Source organism: Bufo gargarizans, chromosome 3 (genome assembly GCF_014858855.1).
Source record: "Bufo gargarizans isolate SCDJY-AF-19 chromosome 3, ASM1485885v1, whole genome shotgun sequence".
In the NCBI taxonomy this organism is placed as follows: Eukaryota; Metazoa; Chordata; class Amphibia; order Anura; family Bufonidae; genus Bufo; species Bufo gargarizans.
Window position 1 is genome coordinate 66,565,018 of NC_058082.1, and position 15,639 is coordinate 66,580,656.

Sequence of the window (15,639 nt, forward strand, 5' to 3'; positions counted from 1 at the left end):
TTTTAATGGTTATTTATTTAATGAATGTGAAGTTTTAATTATTTATTAATTTATTTACCCTTAATAAAGCATTGCGGCCATTTTTATTCCAACACAAGGTGTCATTTTATTAATACTATGGTTCAGTTAAGTCTGAAAGGGGTCATTTGCCTCCATGTCTCCCCCACCAAGAGGCCACAGCCCTCCATGAGTTCTGCAGCCTCTTCCTAGGCCAGTAACGTCACATTCTTCAGTCACACGGCCTAGGCACAGCTCAGTCCAATTCAAGTGAATGGGGCTGAGCTGCTATACCAAGCACAGCTGCTATACAATGGATGGCACTGCTTTTGGTAAGCTGCGAGGAGGCCAAGGATAGGTCATCAGTGTTAAACACTCGGAAAATCCCTTTAAAAGAGTTTCCCAGAATAAACATTTTGAACCTATCCACAGGACAGGTCATAAGTGTCTATTGGCTGGGGACACCACCCATTACGAGAGCAAAGAAAACCAAACCCTTCAATCGGCAATCTCCAGCAATGACACAACCTGAATGGAGTGATATTAGTGAGCATTCTGGACCAAGCTTCATTCACGTTCCTCATCACTTCCTAGGGTGTAGTGAAGAGGAAAAGGGGGGACAGGATCCCTCATTCTTATTATTGAAGAAGGTCCCAGTAGTGCATAACCCAGCCATCAGTGATAAATGTTGATCCTAGGACAAAAATGTTATTGTATGGATCAATGGTAGACATCCTGTGAATATATCATGACTATCAGATATACAGGTCCATGGATCGCACCTCTGGGACCTGCATCTGCTTCTAAATCAGGGTGTACCAAGACCAACAAGCCATACCCTGTTGGCTGCCGCATTCAGACTCCATGAGATGGCTGGGTTTATGGAAACAGCCACACTCACTGTGCTACACTGTTGGCTTAATTCCCATAGAAATAAATGTCGGTTATGGAAACCATGTAGCACAGAGAGCTCTGCTGTGAGATACCTTCACTGTGCTACCATGGGAGTGATGGAAACGGCATACCTCGGCTGTTTCCGTAAACCCAGTTGCCTCTTGCAGCCTGGATGCATCAGCGACCAGGACAGTCTGACTGATGTGGGACTGATGTCTGAGATTAGAGGACCCCTTTAAACCTGTTTTATGTCCATTATGTACTTCTGATTCGAAACCTACATGCAACATTGGATTAGGGAAGGTGTTCTGCTTCTAGCAGTGAATCCAGTGCTTCATAGACATACCATATAGACTTCATGCACTGCCATACTAGGTCCATGCACATATTAGAGCGCCTGATATAAATAAAATGTAAGTGTCTATAAAATCTCTCCTGACATCGATGCCAGCTTTCCTGCCTGTCGAGTTAGGAGTCACTGGCTTGGCACCAACCCTATTTTATCACTACTGACACTTCTACAATAAACAAGCAGTCGATGGCATTCTCAAAGCTGCGTAAACCTAAACAGTCTGTCAGTAGACTTCAGGCAATAAAACAGATTCTGATCTGTTCAACCACTTCTTCTATGGTGTCAACTTTTTTAAATGAACATTTCACCATGTGCCCCTCCTGCAAAAAAAAAAATAATAGAAAAAAGCAAACAGTTCGGGGACGGAGCCAAGCAATGCTTTGCAGAACAATTGATAGAAAGCTTCACACTGTGTATGGGATTTGCAGCGCAGCAGTTACAAAAATCCCTCTGATGCCTATGTCAAGCACCAGCATGTCACCGAAAGCTGAACTTTGTGTCACATGCTGACACTGAGAGGTGCCATACCCCCCCCCCCGAGACAGCACTTCGCAACCTCATGTAATACAAAGCTGAGAAACATGGCATTAACTGTATACTCCGCTTCAGGTTTTGGAGGGATGGGGGGGGGGTTAGATGAAGTTTTTAACCGCTGATGTGGAAAAATGAAAAGAAAATGAGGCCGGACTGCTTCTTTCAGAGGCTGTCTCCGATTATTTTTAACGCTGGGGTGACTGCGTAGATTCACAATAACAGCCCACAAAAGGGAAAAAAACCTCATTAACTGTCATTACTGAAAGCACTGAGTTGTGGAAATGTGCACGCTCAAAGACAACTTTTACTAAAGCTTCAGTATTGTCCTAGCCCACAGCGCCTGCTCTAATAGCTGCTAATAAAGGTCACAATCATCAGGTCAGAAAAAAGCTAAAAAATTATTCTATTTGCCTAAAATCATAAAATCACCAAACCCTTTAACTGTGGTGTCAAAATCCATTCTGTTATTGTTACTGAAAAATCTGGGTAAAAACTAATCAAGTTGTCAATATGTTTTCGAAATAGAGTGTCACCATGCATCCCCAAGTTAGTCCACATTTAGATAAATAGTCCTGTCATTGACTACAATAAGAAGAAAAAAGTACCGTTATAGAGCATGGTATGTGGATATGGGTTTTTTATGGTTATATTGAAAAGTGCAGTTAACTACATTTGGAACTGCAGGATCCTTTTTTGCATAAGTGGGGCCCCATAATGTCTATAGACGCATTAGTGTACGCCATGTATTGAGAGATTTTTGCCATTGAGGAACCTGAGAAAGCTGATAACTGTAGAGGAGGCCATATTGGATGTGAAACAGATAGAACTGTATTAAAGGGGTTTTCCAGGAATAAAATATTGATATTCTATCCTCGGGATGGCCACGGCACTCAAAAGAAAATGTTGCGTAAATTTCTTATTTATTTTCTTATATTCTTGATTTTTTATTCTTATATTTTTGTATATATATATATATATATATATATATATATATATATAAAGGAAAATAATGGCAGCACTGGAAAAGCACAAGGAGGGTGCTAGGTCCAGGGATGTAGCAGCTTACCCCGTCTTGATAAAGATGAAAAACGGACAGCACTCCAAGTAAAAGATAGTGGTGTTTATTCACCCATGTGGATGGCAACGTTTCAGCTCATACAAGAGCCTTTTTCAAGCCTTGAAAAAGGCTCTTGTATGAGCTGAAACGTTGCCATCCACATGGGTGAATAAACACCACTATCTTTTACTTGGAGTGCTGTCCGTTTTTCATCTTTATATATATATATATATATATATATATACATACATCCGGAAAATTAATTCATAGTGGTATAGTGGCCAACGTTTCGGTCTTATCCAAGACCTTGTTCACGGCCTGAGTCTTGCAAGTAATTGAGATAATCCACGGCACACCAATGTCTTTTGCTTTGCAAATTTATTATAGGTACAAAAAAGTATTCACAAGATTTGTCAATATATGACTGGTCGCGCCATGATTGTAATATGAGCATAAATCACATATATTTGTAGGCCATAAAGTGTCCCACTTTAAGGGACACTTTATGGCCTACAAATATATGTGATTTATGCTCATATAACAATCATGGCGCGACCAGTCATATATTGACAAATCTTGTGAATACTTTTTTGTACCTATAATAAATTTGCAAAGCAAAAGACATTGGTGTGCCGTGGATTATCTCTATATATTCTGCGACTGAAGTCCTCTGCGAGCACCCACCATTATACAAAGGTGTGCGGACTCCACAATTTCCTTTAATTGCAAGTAATGGAGGCATCGGATGGCGTGCGTCCATTACTTGTAAGACTCAGGCAGTGAACAAGGTCTTGGATACGACCGAAACGTTAGCCACTATACCACTATGAATTAATTTTCCGGATGAATATATATACAAAAATATAAGAATCTAAAAATAAGAATATAAGAAAATAAATAAAAAATGTACGCAACATTTTCTTTTGAGTGCCGTGGTTTTTCTATTAACATTGGTATTATACTTACCACTGAGCACCGTCCACACCAAATGAGGAGTGCCGTTCAACTCTTACCTTCAGTTATCCTCAGGATGGGTCATCAATGTGAGATCAGTGAAGGTCCGACTCCCACTGAGCACTACGGCCTCTGTCTAGGCTAGTGGCACTGAGACTGGGATTTCCAGGGCCTACCAGAGGAACTTATTCTACAGGCCCAACCCTTATATTATCCATAAAGTTTAAGGTAGGTTTTGAATTAGAGAAATAGACCCTACTGGCAAGTGATTGGCTCCAAAGGCAGCCTAATCAGTTTTTTCTGGATCTTTGGGGCTCATTAAGGGCCCACTGAAGGATCTTCTGGTACTCTGGTAGTCCAGTCCAATTGTGCATTGGGACTGGGCTGCAATACCAAGCACAGCCACTATACAATGTACGGCGCTGTTCTTGGTAAGCTGTGAGGAGGATGCGGCGCTCTTCCAAGCACTGCATCCCCATCAGTGGCCCGCTGCTGATCAGATATTGATGAGGATAGGCAATCAATATTGTACTCCCTTTAATTTAATATTTAAGAAAATTCTCTTAAATTAATACACAAGAAATAGAGAACTAAACACAAAGAGATTCTGGAGAAATCCTGACGTGGATAATTTAATTTGGCGCTGAGTGAGCGTCTCACATTTTATTTTGCTGGTATGTGGCATACAAACAGAGGAGAAAATACAGGAGCATTTCTGTAATCCTCTGCATTCCCAGCTCCAGGGACAACTGGAACAGATTTGCAGATAAAAGGCCACGTGGAACAGGAAGGCAGGAATGACGCATGATATGGAGGGACGTTTGTCTAAAAAGTGCAACATAAAACCCGAAGAGGGAGCTGAACACATTACACAGTGTGGCTATGGCTGCTCTATTACATGTGACACTAAACTATGCTGTCATTACGTGTACTGTACTGTAAGTAATAATAATGGGTACGCAGGAGATTACAGAAATGCTCCTACATAATAATAGCCTGCGGTATCAATATACAGCATTTATAATGTCATTTTTCTCACAGGGGACTGAAAGCCCAATTGTAATATTGTATATTGTACAGTAGTATATGCCTATAATCCTGCCTCATGTTAAACAATGTATATATTTCAGTTTAGACTTTGTTCACACGGCAAAGTTTAGGTGCAAATAGTCAAGTCAGGGACTAGATCCTTATGCCTTTATTGTGTTTTGGATCCAATCCTAGGCCGAGCTGAAAAAAAATTGCACCAAAATTTGGCCAAAAAACCCAGAACTATGGATTTACCGTTCTTTAATTCCAAATTAAATATGTATACGGGCAAATATCAAAAAAGCACACCCCATCCAAGAACTCCATTTTTTTCCTTGGGCCTATACTAGAAGGGGCTGGTCTTTGTGTTCTCCAATGTTAGCCCCTGAGAGAGCAGGATGGGGTCAACGTTAAAGGAAGCCTCCCCTCTCCATACAGTAGCTGCAGGGATTGCCTAACACCTTTGTGTTAAATAGATATACGCCAAATAATATTAAAGGGCTCCTTCAGTTCAAAAATACCATTTTCAAGTATTCCATTAGGTAGTTGTAAGTTGTATTAGGCAGGTCCCCTGTTCAGGGTCCTAATCTCTTGGCATCTCCCCCTCTCTCTCTCTGACAAGTCTTGTCCTGCATCACACAGACACTTACACTTTTCGGCATCTCCTCCCCGCTGGACCTGTGGAGCGACGTATACTTAAGCTCTCCCTGTTGCTCAGTACCGGGCTCCTTCGGTTCACTACACTCCGGTTCCTTGCTTGTCAACTTTCAAGTGGACAGGGATCACGTGTGCCACTGCTGCCAATAATTGGCTGTAGTAGTGACGTGTCCCAGTGATGTGCCACTTGGTGGACACGTCAACACTGTGGCCATTCATTGACTGTAGTGGCACATGTGACCCTATCTACTCTGGAAGCTGTCAAGCAGAGAACAGGAGTGCAATCAAACGAAGGAGCGGGAGCCGAGCAGCGGAGAGCAGGTAGGTATACTTCACTCCAGAGGTCCAGCCGGGAGGGGGAAACTGCCAGAAAGTGTGTCAATGATGGAAACCCCTTTAAGTAAGAACCGTCCAAAGTAGATAACCCCTTTAAGTATAATAGACTTCTAACATCCTCCAAAGGAACCATGTGTATGACATACATCCCCTTATCACGTTCTTTGATTTCTTTATAATGAGTTTTCTTTCTAAACATGTTTGCCCAATCTGGAACAGGATCAGGAATCCCATTCATAAAATTTCTAATTATTGTCTGAAGTTTAAAGAAAGAGCACTCATACTTTCCAGTAATTCTGCTTTCCTTGTTTGTCCCCCAGGACAGAACTGCCTGTAATGTTCTCTCAGAACATGTACCTCCTCTGAGAACAGCCCGATGACACATCAGCCTCCGCGATTAGCTCGCTTCCAGGGTGAATTAAAGTGATTCTGTACGGCTAGGTTAAATAAGGTACATAAGTCACCGGAGTGGCTGCCACTTCATTACCACAAGATTATACGAGCGCTCACGTCAGACGAGATGTTGCTGTAGTATCAACCCGGCTAGAAGACAGTTCAGACTGCACAAACCGCACAGAACTGCAGAGAATGAAACTCAAATAACATGTCTTCAGAATGAGTTTTCTTCAAATCTTATTCTCTTACATCTGGACATTGCATTTCTTTCCAGTTTCAAATGAGAACTCTGCCGCGTACCAATGTGTCCTCTGTTTAGAATAAGGGTACGGCCCCACAGTCAGGTTTCCTGATGCAGTTTTGGAAGTTTTTGGCTTCCAAAACCTGACCATACCCTTATGTAAAATGTGACAAAACTGTACCACCATGCCTTATTCATTAAAATGTCACACGACCGTACGAGGGGTATATTGCTTGCAATTTCGGAACACATGGGCGACAGTTATTTGATGTTTGTACATTCCCTGCTATATATACATGTATGTAGCATGACATATGGAACCTTAAAGGGAACCTGTCACCTGGAAAACACATATTAAACCAACCACAGTACCTTAAAGTATCCCCCAGTGTGTTGCTAATCTTGACTTTTTTTCCTCATTCTGTCTCCTCATATTTGTAAAATCGCAGTTTTAATGTCTGTTGGCTCCTTCTCCAAGTCAGGCTTGAAGTCAAGGGGGCAGCAGCCTCCTTGCTTCAAGGCACAATGAGCCCGCCTCTTACCCCTTCTCTCTACATTGTGATGGACATCTTGCCGTGATGCCGGAACTGCGCTCTTCTCGTGTATGCGCCATGCGCTGCCTCACAATGTAGAGAGGAGGGGTAAGGGGCGGAGTTATCGTGCCTTGAAGCAAGGAGGCCGCTGCCCCCTTGACTTCAAGCCTGACTTGGTAAAGGAGCCAACAGACATTAAAACTGCGATTTTAACAAATATGAGGAGACAGAATGAGGAAAGAAAATCATGATTAGCAGCACACTGGGGGATACTTTAAGGTACTGCGGTTGGTTTAATATGTGTTTTCCAGGTGACAGGTTCCCTTTAAAGGGGTTGTCCAGCTTTCAGACACTTTTCAGCAGCTCCACATATCCCAATAAACCTGTGGAAGGAGACATACTTACTTGCTCCCTGCCACTTAGATCTGGTTCCTTCAACCACCGCACTTCAGACCCCGCTTGTCAGATAGGAGTCACGCATGCCGCCTCAGCCAATGACTGGGCGCAACGGTGACATGTCCTCAAAGCGGCACATCACTGTGGACTGAAGAAGCTAGAACCAAGCGTTGCAGAGCAGGTAAGTGTGCTTCCCTCCACATGCCTGGCAGGGGAGGGGGGATTGACTGACAACCCCTTTAACCCTGCCCCTTATGTTGAACAAATCTGGCAAATTTCAGTAAAATGGCAGTATACAGAAATAGAAATAAAATTCCCAAACACAACTGAACAAACCTCTAAATACAAAATTTACTTTTGTAGCTTAATGGGAACTTGTCATCTGGAAATTTACTGTTAAGCCAGTTCCCCAGGCACAATGTCTTCAGCTCAGCTATATGTAATGATAACTTTCACTTAGTAAGTACTTTTCATTCATATGCAAATGTGAAGTTAAGTGCACTGAGGGTAGGCTCAAGCCACTCTGTGCACCCTTGCTCCTCCTGCTTCTTCTGCTAGCCGCTACTCCTCCTTCTTGATTGACAGGGTCAAGTTCTTGCATAGTCATTCCGCCTAGCACTGTTAATCAAAGAGGGTCTGGAAGAGAAAGCAGGTAGAACAAGGGTGCATAGAGTGGTTCTATTTTATATTTTCCTACTGTCCCGTTACCCCTGTGTCAGCACTCAAAGCTACTCTGAAATAGGTAGTCTGGACTGCGTGGCTGCACTAACATAATGGAGTGGACTCATGTGCGCTACAGTCCCGACAAAGCTTTGAGCGCTGACAGGGGGGGAACGAGGGGAAGTAGGAAAACACAAAATAGTACTCTGCAGTACTACTCATGTATTGCTACAGATAACAGTCCAAGACCCTGCTAATAAATACCCTTTAATACATTTGAGTTATTACCGTAAATGTTGCATTTAGACGCTAAGTTTGCACTTAATTACAACTAACCTGCCATCACCGTTAAGGTGCCTATTATTAAGTACATGGCCAGAGCAAGCAGCAAATGTAATATTTGGAAATGAAACAAGACAACTGGGTTATAAATCACATCCAGTACATATAGATGAGGCAGAGGACAGAAGTATTATATTGCTATATTTCAGCCTGTACATTACATATTATACTATAAAGCTAACAATAACTGGCTTCATACTGCAGAACGTAATAAATGTGAACAAGTGGTCAATGTCAAATCACTTCTGAAATTTGCTGTCTTTAATAATGTTAAACTGGGTGCAAAATTGCTGAATTGTGAATTAAGTGAACTGCTTGTCTTATGGGGAAATATTGTTGAAAATGGGCCTAAGATTTGAGAGGGACACCGAGGTGCAGTCCACATGTGGCAGCACAGATGGGGGAGAGGAGTCGGTATATCTGCCAGCTTCGTTCACAAGGAGTCCACTATGTATAAAAGCCTTTACTTTCTGGGACATTATAGTAAATGTATTACCACAAATCAGCAATTTGTTCTGAAAGACAAACATTTCACAAGAGGGACTCAGAAATCTGCATCAAAAATGAAGACACTTGGAAGATATGCCTAGAGATACAGCAGAGGCAAATTTCTAGCTAAACTCTTTGGGGATTTCATGGCAACTCTCCCAAAATCCAGACTAAAGATAAGCTATCCAGATGCCGTCATCTGGCAAACACACTTTTACTACTCCTATTTAGGTGGGGTGCAATATTTCATCAATCCCATAGTTAAACGTCACTATGTTGCATACAGTATAGTAAGACATGTCTGCACTGCAGTCGTCATGACTTAGACATATGTGTTTAGCCCTCTGCTCAGTCAGGACACCAGCCCGATGACAGCAGTGTATGAATTAGCCATAACACCGGCATGCAGAGGATCTAGTAATGGTAGAGCAGACAAAGTGGAGAAGACATCAGATGCCCCTCACTAGTCTAGTGCAGGCTAATTCCACTTCACTCCTCAGCATATTAAATCTACCGCCCTTGCCATTGCTTTTCTGCAGCTCAGTTGTTATGTATGAAGCACTTGACAAACGGATGAAGAGCAAGTGGCGCCTCTCCACAGAAGTACCCTAAATACACTGCCCTGCTGCCTTCAAACCTTCTAGCACCATTCTTAGAATTAGCCTTTATTTCTGTATATATTACATAGCATAAAGAATCTATGCATTGTGTCAACCTCTCCATGAAGGAGAGTTCACCATTACGGGTTGGAAGCAAACCCATTCCATCCGGTGGGCATCCAGGCCAACATATTCAATAATATACCCACATATGCAATTGTTCCCTACATGAACATTGATGCAACAAAAGAGTATCACTGAATCACAGTTCTCCATTGTGGAGCTGCATTTATGGGTAATGAATACAGCTGCAACCCAAGAACCTCCTGAAGTTTTACTGACCCACTCTTAGGTCCATCTAGAACCCTATGATGCTCTATAGCTGTGATGGCTAACCTCTGGCACTCCAGCTGTGGTAAAACTAGTATGACTCCCAAGTGCCGGAGGTTAGCCATCGCTGCTTAAAGGTCCATATTACACCCATAACACCCAGATCCCTCATGACACTACAGAACTGAGTCTAGGCTCAGTTCTGTAGTACCACGGGGGAGCTGGCTGTTACGGGAATAATCTGGACCTTTAAATTGACCGTATTAAATCTGTTGAAAACTCCAATGATAAAGTCCTCAGGTGATGAAAACATGTTAAAAAGTTCTATCTATCTGATGGTGACGGGAAGCGTTTCATTCAGACTTTACTGACAGAACGTTAACTTATTGTAGGACAATTGTTTAGATATTGATGATGCTCAAAACTTTTTCTACCTAAAGGTCGAAAATGACAAAAAGTCATGTTTTACTTTAGATTTTTAGTTTCTGGCAGCCCATGCTTCTGCTAATAGGGTGATCCCCAAAAAGTACATGCTCTGGTCATTAAAATCGTACCAGATTAGAACTGGATTTGCACGCAGTGTTACAGTCTTTTTTTGCATGTTTTAGGAATTGTGTATCTTTCCTGACATTTTTGTTTTTACAGCCAAATGTTGGTTACTATGGGAATTATTAAATGCAGTATAAACATGTTTTTATGCCATTTTTCTTCACTTGTGTTGCTTTTTTTGGGGGGGGAGGGGGGGGGGTCAATGACATTTCTTAAAAAATCACACCATGCTCTGTATGTGACACATTTTGCCTTGCATTTTGTGCCATACTCATCCAATGATTTTTTTTGGCCTTGCTTGTGAAAACACAAGTGGCAATGTATGTTTTTAAACCTGATCTACCAAAGAGGGGGTTACATACTAAATAAATAAATAAAACACATAATAAATGCATGCGCTAAAATGTTTGAAAAGAAAAAACATGGCCAAACCCAATGCCACAAAAACACTTAAACCAAAATGTATTGTATGTAGTGCATTTTATATTTCAATATAGATATTAAAGTAGTATCTGGCTGCAAAAAATTAAAAAAATAGAATTTAAACACAGCAAAAAAAGGTGGCATTTCTCAGAAAAACACCATGTATGAAACCAGCCTCGACCTCCCTCAGCTTCACTTATCTATGTCCAACATAGTTTGCGTTACATGGGTTGTACAGTTCAAATCAATGTGAGCAGAGGGCTTGCGGTTTAGACTTGTGCCTGATATAGATGGAGGAACAGCAAGCTGTGCAGTCTCAGGCTGTAATGGAAATGGAAACGATCACCACGAGCCTTTCCCACATCAAAAAATCCAGCAGGAGGTGTGGAATCTGCGTAATCTCAGTGACACAGTGCCTCCGAATTCCAACAAGACCTTCCTAACTGGAGTTGATATAAATAGATTTTACCATGTGTGCAATAATTGGAGACTTAATACGAAACATAAGATCTCCCGGGGGTATAAAGTGATTTCTACCGGGTCCCAAAGTGTAATGTGGATGAAATGATATTTGTTTTCTTCACATGAGAGAACGTTAACATTGCCAAGCCCGAAACTTTCACTCCTGTGTGCGTAGCCCAACAGTTGTGTGCAGCGACAGCTGCAAAGGGTTAAATCCAGGCTAAAAGGAGCGATACGCAATGTACGCCAGTGTTGAATATTAGGCAGCGAGGACGTAAATTAAACGGATCAGGTTTCTTAATGTTTAATGCTTGTTCTGCTCTATTGTACGATGACGTATGTAAGCAAAGAGTTGAGACGGCACCATGTGAGCAACCCCCTGCCTCCGCTTAGGAGTATATTTAGTTCTAGGCACGAGTGAGCTCATGTCAGTCTACGAGGATAGGCAAGTAAGGGTACACGCACATGGTTTCAGGTTTACTAACAGAATATGGGCACCGATTTCCATGCGGATTTCTGCACCAAAAAAACACATGTTTTACTTCCGTTTTTTGGTGAGCTTTTGCTGCAGATCTCACCCTTCCATTGAAAAAGGGGAAAATCCTCACAAAAAAACTGCACAAACAATAGAAATGCTGCAGATGTAAAAACAGCAAAGAGAGAAAAAAGCTAAGTGTATATGAAAAACCGCACATAATCCGCATGGTGTGCCGGTAGCCTTAGTGTAGGAAAGTGCACGATCACTGCCCACACATTATTGACTATTATCCTATACACATCCGAACGTAAGGCCTCATTTAGACATTGTCGAAAGTTGTCCATAAATTGTGGCGCATCCGCCATGGTTAAAAGTGGCCTAAATTCAGTTCACCTATTACAGTGCTTACAATATGAAGTCAAATATTCACTACATAAAGTAGAAGAAAATATGGCTTTACATTTGCCCAAATCCCAAATGCACGATGTATCCCACCATTACACTGTTTATAAGCCCCCTCCTCACAGGGAGGCAAAGTAATGTCATAATGGATAGCCCAGCAAAATGTGATATCCCGTCATTTGCTAAAGTTTAATGTAGAAATTAGGAGGTTGTTATTTTTTGGTGTAAAATGTATTGCACTGGCCTAAGGAGAGACACAGACATACAGTGGATGAAGGATAGCAATTTTTTTTTTAATGTAGCAAAATGACCTGCACAATCTAATGTCTGTAATAATGGAGAATAGCTCAAACTGCTTTCACGCCCATGATGCAAGAATGTGAATTACCACTTTTCTCACTAAGACGCTGTCTGTACACAAGTCTGCTAGATCTGATTCCATAACAACTAGCCCCATAGTAGCCGCTAGCCTGCAGACACAGCAGAAAGCATTGTCCCGCATGAACGAAGCCGCTTACCACAGCTCATGCACTAAATAAATGAGAATTACAGCACAACATGCTGGGGGTGTCTAGTGTGAACGGCCCAAGTCACAATCAACCAGTCTAAAAAGTGATCAAATACAAATAAGGTTCAAAGCAAAAGATTGATAGTAAAACTAAAGAAGAGAAATATGTGGTATATATAAGGGAATGATGAGATCTGAAAATATAAAAGTAAAGTGAATGCAAATGCTGGCTATACACACTATAATAGATAGATGGATAGATAGATAGATAGAAAGATAGATAGATAGATAGATAGATAGATAGATAGATAGATAGATATGAGACAGTATGATATAGATAAAAATATAGATAGATAGAAGATAGATAGTACATTGATAGATATGAGACAGTATGATATAGATAGATAGATAGATAGATAGATAGATAGATAGATAGATAGATATTAGATAAGATAGACATAGATAGATATGAGATAGATATTAGATACAGTAGATAGATGATAGATAGATAGATAGATAGATAGATAGATATAGATATAGCTAGATAGATATGAGATAGATTAGATATGATAGATAGATCGATAGCTAGCTCGCTCGCTCGCTCGCGCTCGCTCGTCTCGCTCGCTCTCCTCCTCTGCTCGCTCGCTATGCTCGCTCGCTCTCGCTCGCTCGCTCTTCGGTCGCTCGCTCTTCGCTCTGCTCGCTCTTCGCTCTGCTCGCTCGCTCGCTCTGCGCTCGCTCCTCGCTCGCTCGCTCGCTCGCTCGCTCGTCGCTCGCTCCTCGCTCGCTCTGCGCTCGCTCGCTCGCTCCTCGCTCGCTCTTCGCTGCTCGCTCTCGCTCGCTCTCTCGCTCGCTCGCTCTGCGCTCGCTCGCTCGCTCTGCGCTCGCTCGCTCGCTCTGCGCTCGCTCGCTCGCTCCTCGCTCGCTCTTCGCTCGCTCGCTCCTCGCTCGCTCGCTCCTCGCTCGCTCGCTCCTCGCTCGCTCGCTCTGCGCTCGCTCGCTCTGCGCTCGCTCGCTCGCTCGCTCGCTCGCTCGCTCCTCGCTCGCTCTGCGCTCGCTCGCTCCTCGCTCGCTCGCTCTTCGCTCGCTCGCTCTGCGCTCGCTCGCTCGCTCGCTCTCTCGCTCCTCGCTCGCTCTCGCTCGCTCGCTCTGCGCTCGCTCGCTCGCTCGCTCGCTCCTCGCTCGCTCTGCTCGCTCGCTCTGCGCTCGCTCGCTCGCTCGCTCGCTCGCTCGCTCGCTCGCTCGCTCCTCTCTCGCTCGCGCTCGCTCGCTCTTCGCTCGCTCGCTCGCTCGCTCTGCGCTCGCTCGCTCGCTCCTCTGCGCTCGCTCGCTCTGCCTCGCTCTCTCTCTCGCTCGCTCGCTCCTCTCGCTCGCTCTTCGCTAGATAGATAGATATATAGATAGATAGATAGATAATAGATAGATAGATAATAGATAGATAGATAGATATAGATAGATAGATAATAGATAGATAGATAGATATGAGATAGATAGATAATAGATAGATAGATAGATAAAGTGTGTATACACCTAAAAAGTTCCATCTATTGATCAGAGCTTCCGCTCGCTGTACAATGTGTTACATGACGCCACTCCTCTGAACTATCGCCAAACCCCTCATTCACAAAATTCATACATATATGTTCGCAGGCCAGCCTACTATATAATTGTAACAAAGTCCTACATTTCCATTGGACACATAATGCAAAGAGGAGGTTTTACATGTTCACGTCGTAGACATTAAGATGAAAACCTTGTCGGCAGAAATGAATACACTGACGAAACTTTGTATACTTTCACCTATAAAATCAATGGCATACGTAGAGGAGTGATAAAAAGGGAAACACGTAGGGTAACCGCAGTCCCAAACATACACAGCCCAGAAACCAGCGGCTTTGTTAATTCTTGAAAAATCCAAGAGCCATGCCTATTGACCTCTGTGGTAGGATTGTGTGGCAAGGCATTGCTAGCCCCATTGGCAACAAAAGGTTGGAGAGCAGGTCATGCTGATGCAGGACAGCTGCTGCTTCCACATTAAAGCAACAGGGAACAACCAGCCCTTAAAAAGACCATTTATGCATCCAGATAGAAGCCTCTCCTTACCTCCTGGTTCTGGGAACATGCTCCTTCAAATGTGCTGCTTAGTAATCCACACTGTGCAAAGCCAAGGGGACCAAAGCGAAGCCGTGTGTGGGACTCACCATTCTTTACTGTGACAATGTGTGTGTGAGAGAGAGGGAGAGTGTGACAGCAGGCTGCCTGGACTGCAATCACTAGGGCATCCCCCAGCCTCCCCTCCCCCTACCACATCCCTCCAGCTTTTGACTCCTTCCAAAACTATATTAGCTAGCAGGGGAGAAAAAGTGACCAATCATGCATTCATTGCTCCTGTTTCTTGCCCCCCTACAGTATGGTCATCTGCGTCCTTCTTGGTATCCTAAAAGATAGTGCATGAGAAGAAGAATGTATGTGGAGGGTCCTATTGAGCACTGATTTCAGGGAAAGGAACAGCAGGGCTTAGGGTGAGTGTTATGAAAGAATGGGAGGGAGGCGAAATCCGCCTCTTGGAGCATGCACAAGTTGCAGTGGTCAGTTGTGATTTTTTTTTTCGCTGTGTGACATCAGAAACACAAGAAATCAATAGAGAGTTTCTCTGACTCCTAAAGCAGGAGTTATGTTCAGAGCACTTAATGCTGCCTACAAGAACCTAAAGATGTTCCTTAAAATAAGGAGACCTAAGTTTCAGATGTTTAAGAAATTTCTTTACTGTTGGAAATTCGATGGAGGTATAAACTGCATAAACAGTATCATAGATAACCTAATCTATCCTTATAACTAGAATTTACAAGCTGGGTGATCATCCCATAATAAAGCAGACAATCCACAATGGAGACCTAGGTTGTCTTTCTGATGATGGATCTGCAGGGCAACAGCGAGGAATTTGAACCCCTTCCCCCCATCCCTGTGCAGTGTCGGACTGGCCCACCAGAGTACCAGAGGATCCTCCGGTGGGCCCAGGCT

At 43.0% G+C, this 15,639-nt stretch overlaps 1 protein-coding gene across 1 annotated transcript in view; it reads right to left on the bottom strand.

Annotated features, from left to right (window-relative positions):
* Positions 1 to 14,886, bottom strand: part of LOC122932745 (fidgetin-like) — an 83,872-nt gene extending 68,986 nt beyond the window's left edge. The window contains exon 1 of the mRNA XM_044287340.1: positions 14,722 to 14,886. The gene's annotated coding sequence lies outside the window, so the exon portion shown is untranslated. The remainder of the gene's footprint in view (positions 1 to 14,721) is intronic.
* Positions 14,887 to 15,639: the final 753 nt, after the last annotated feature.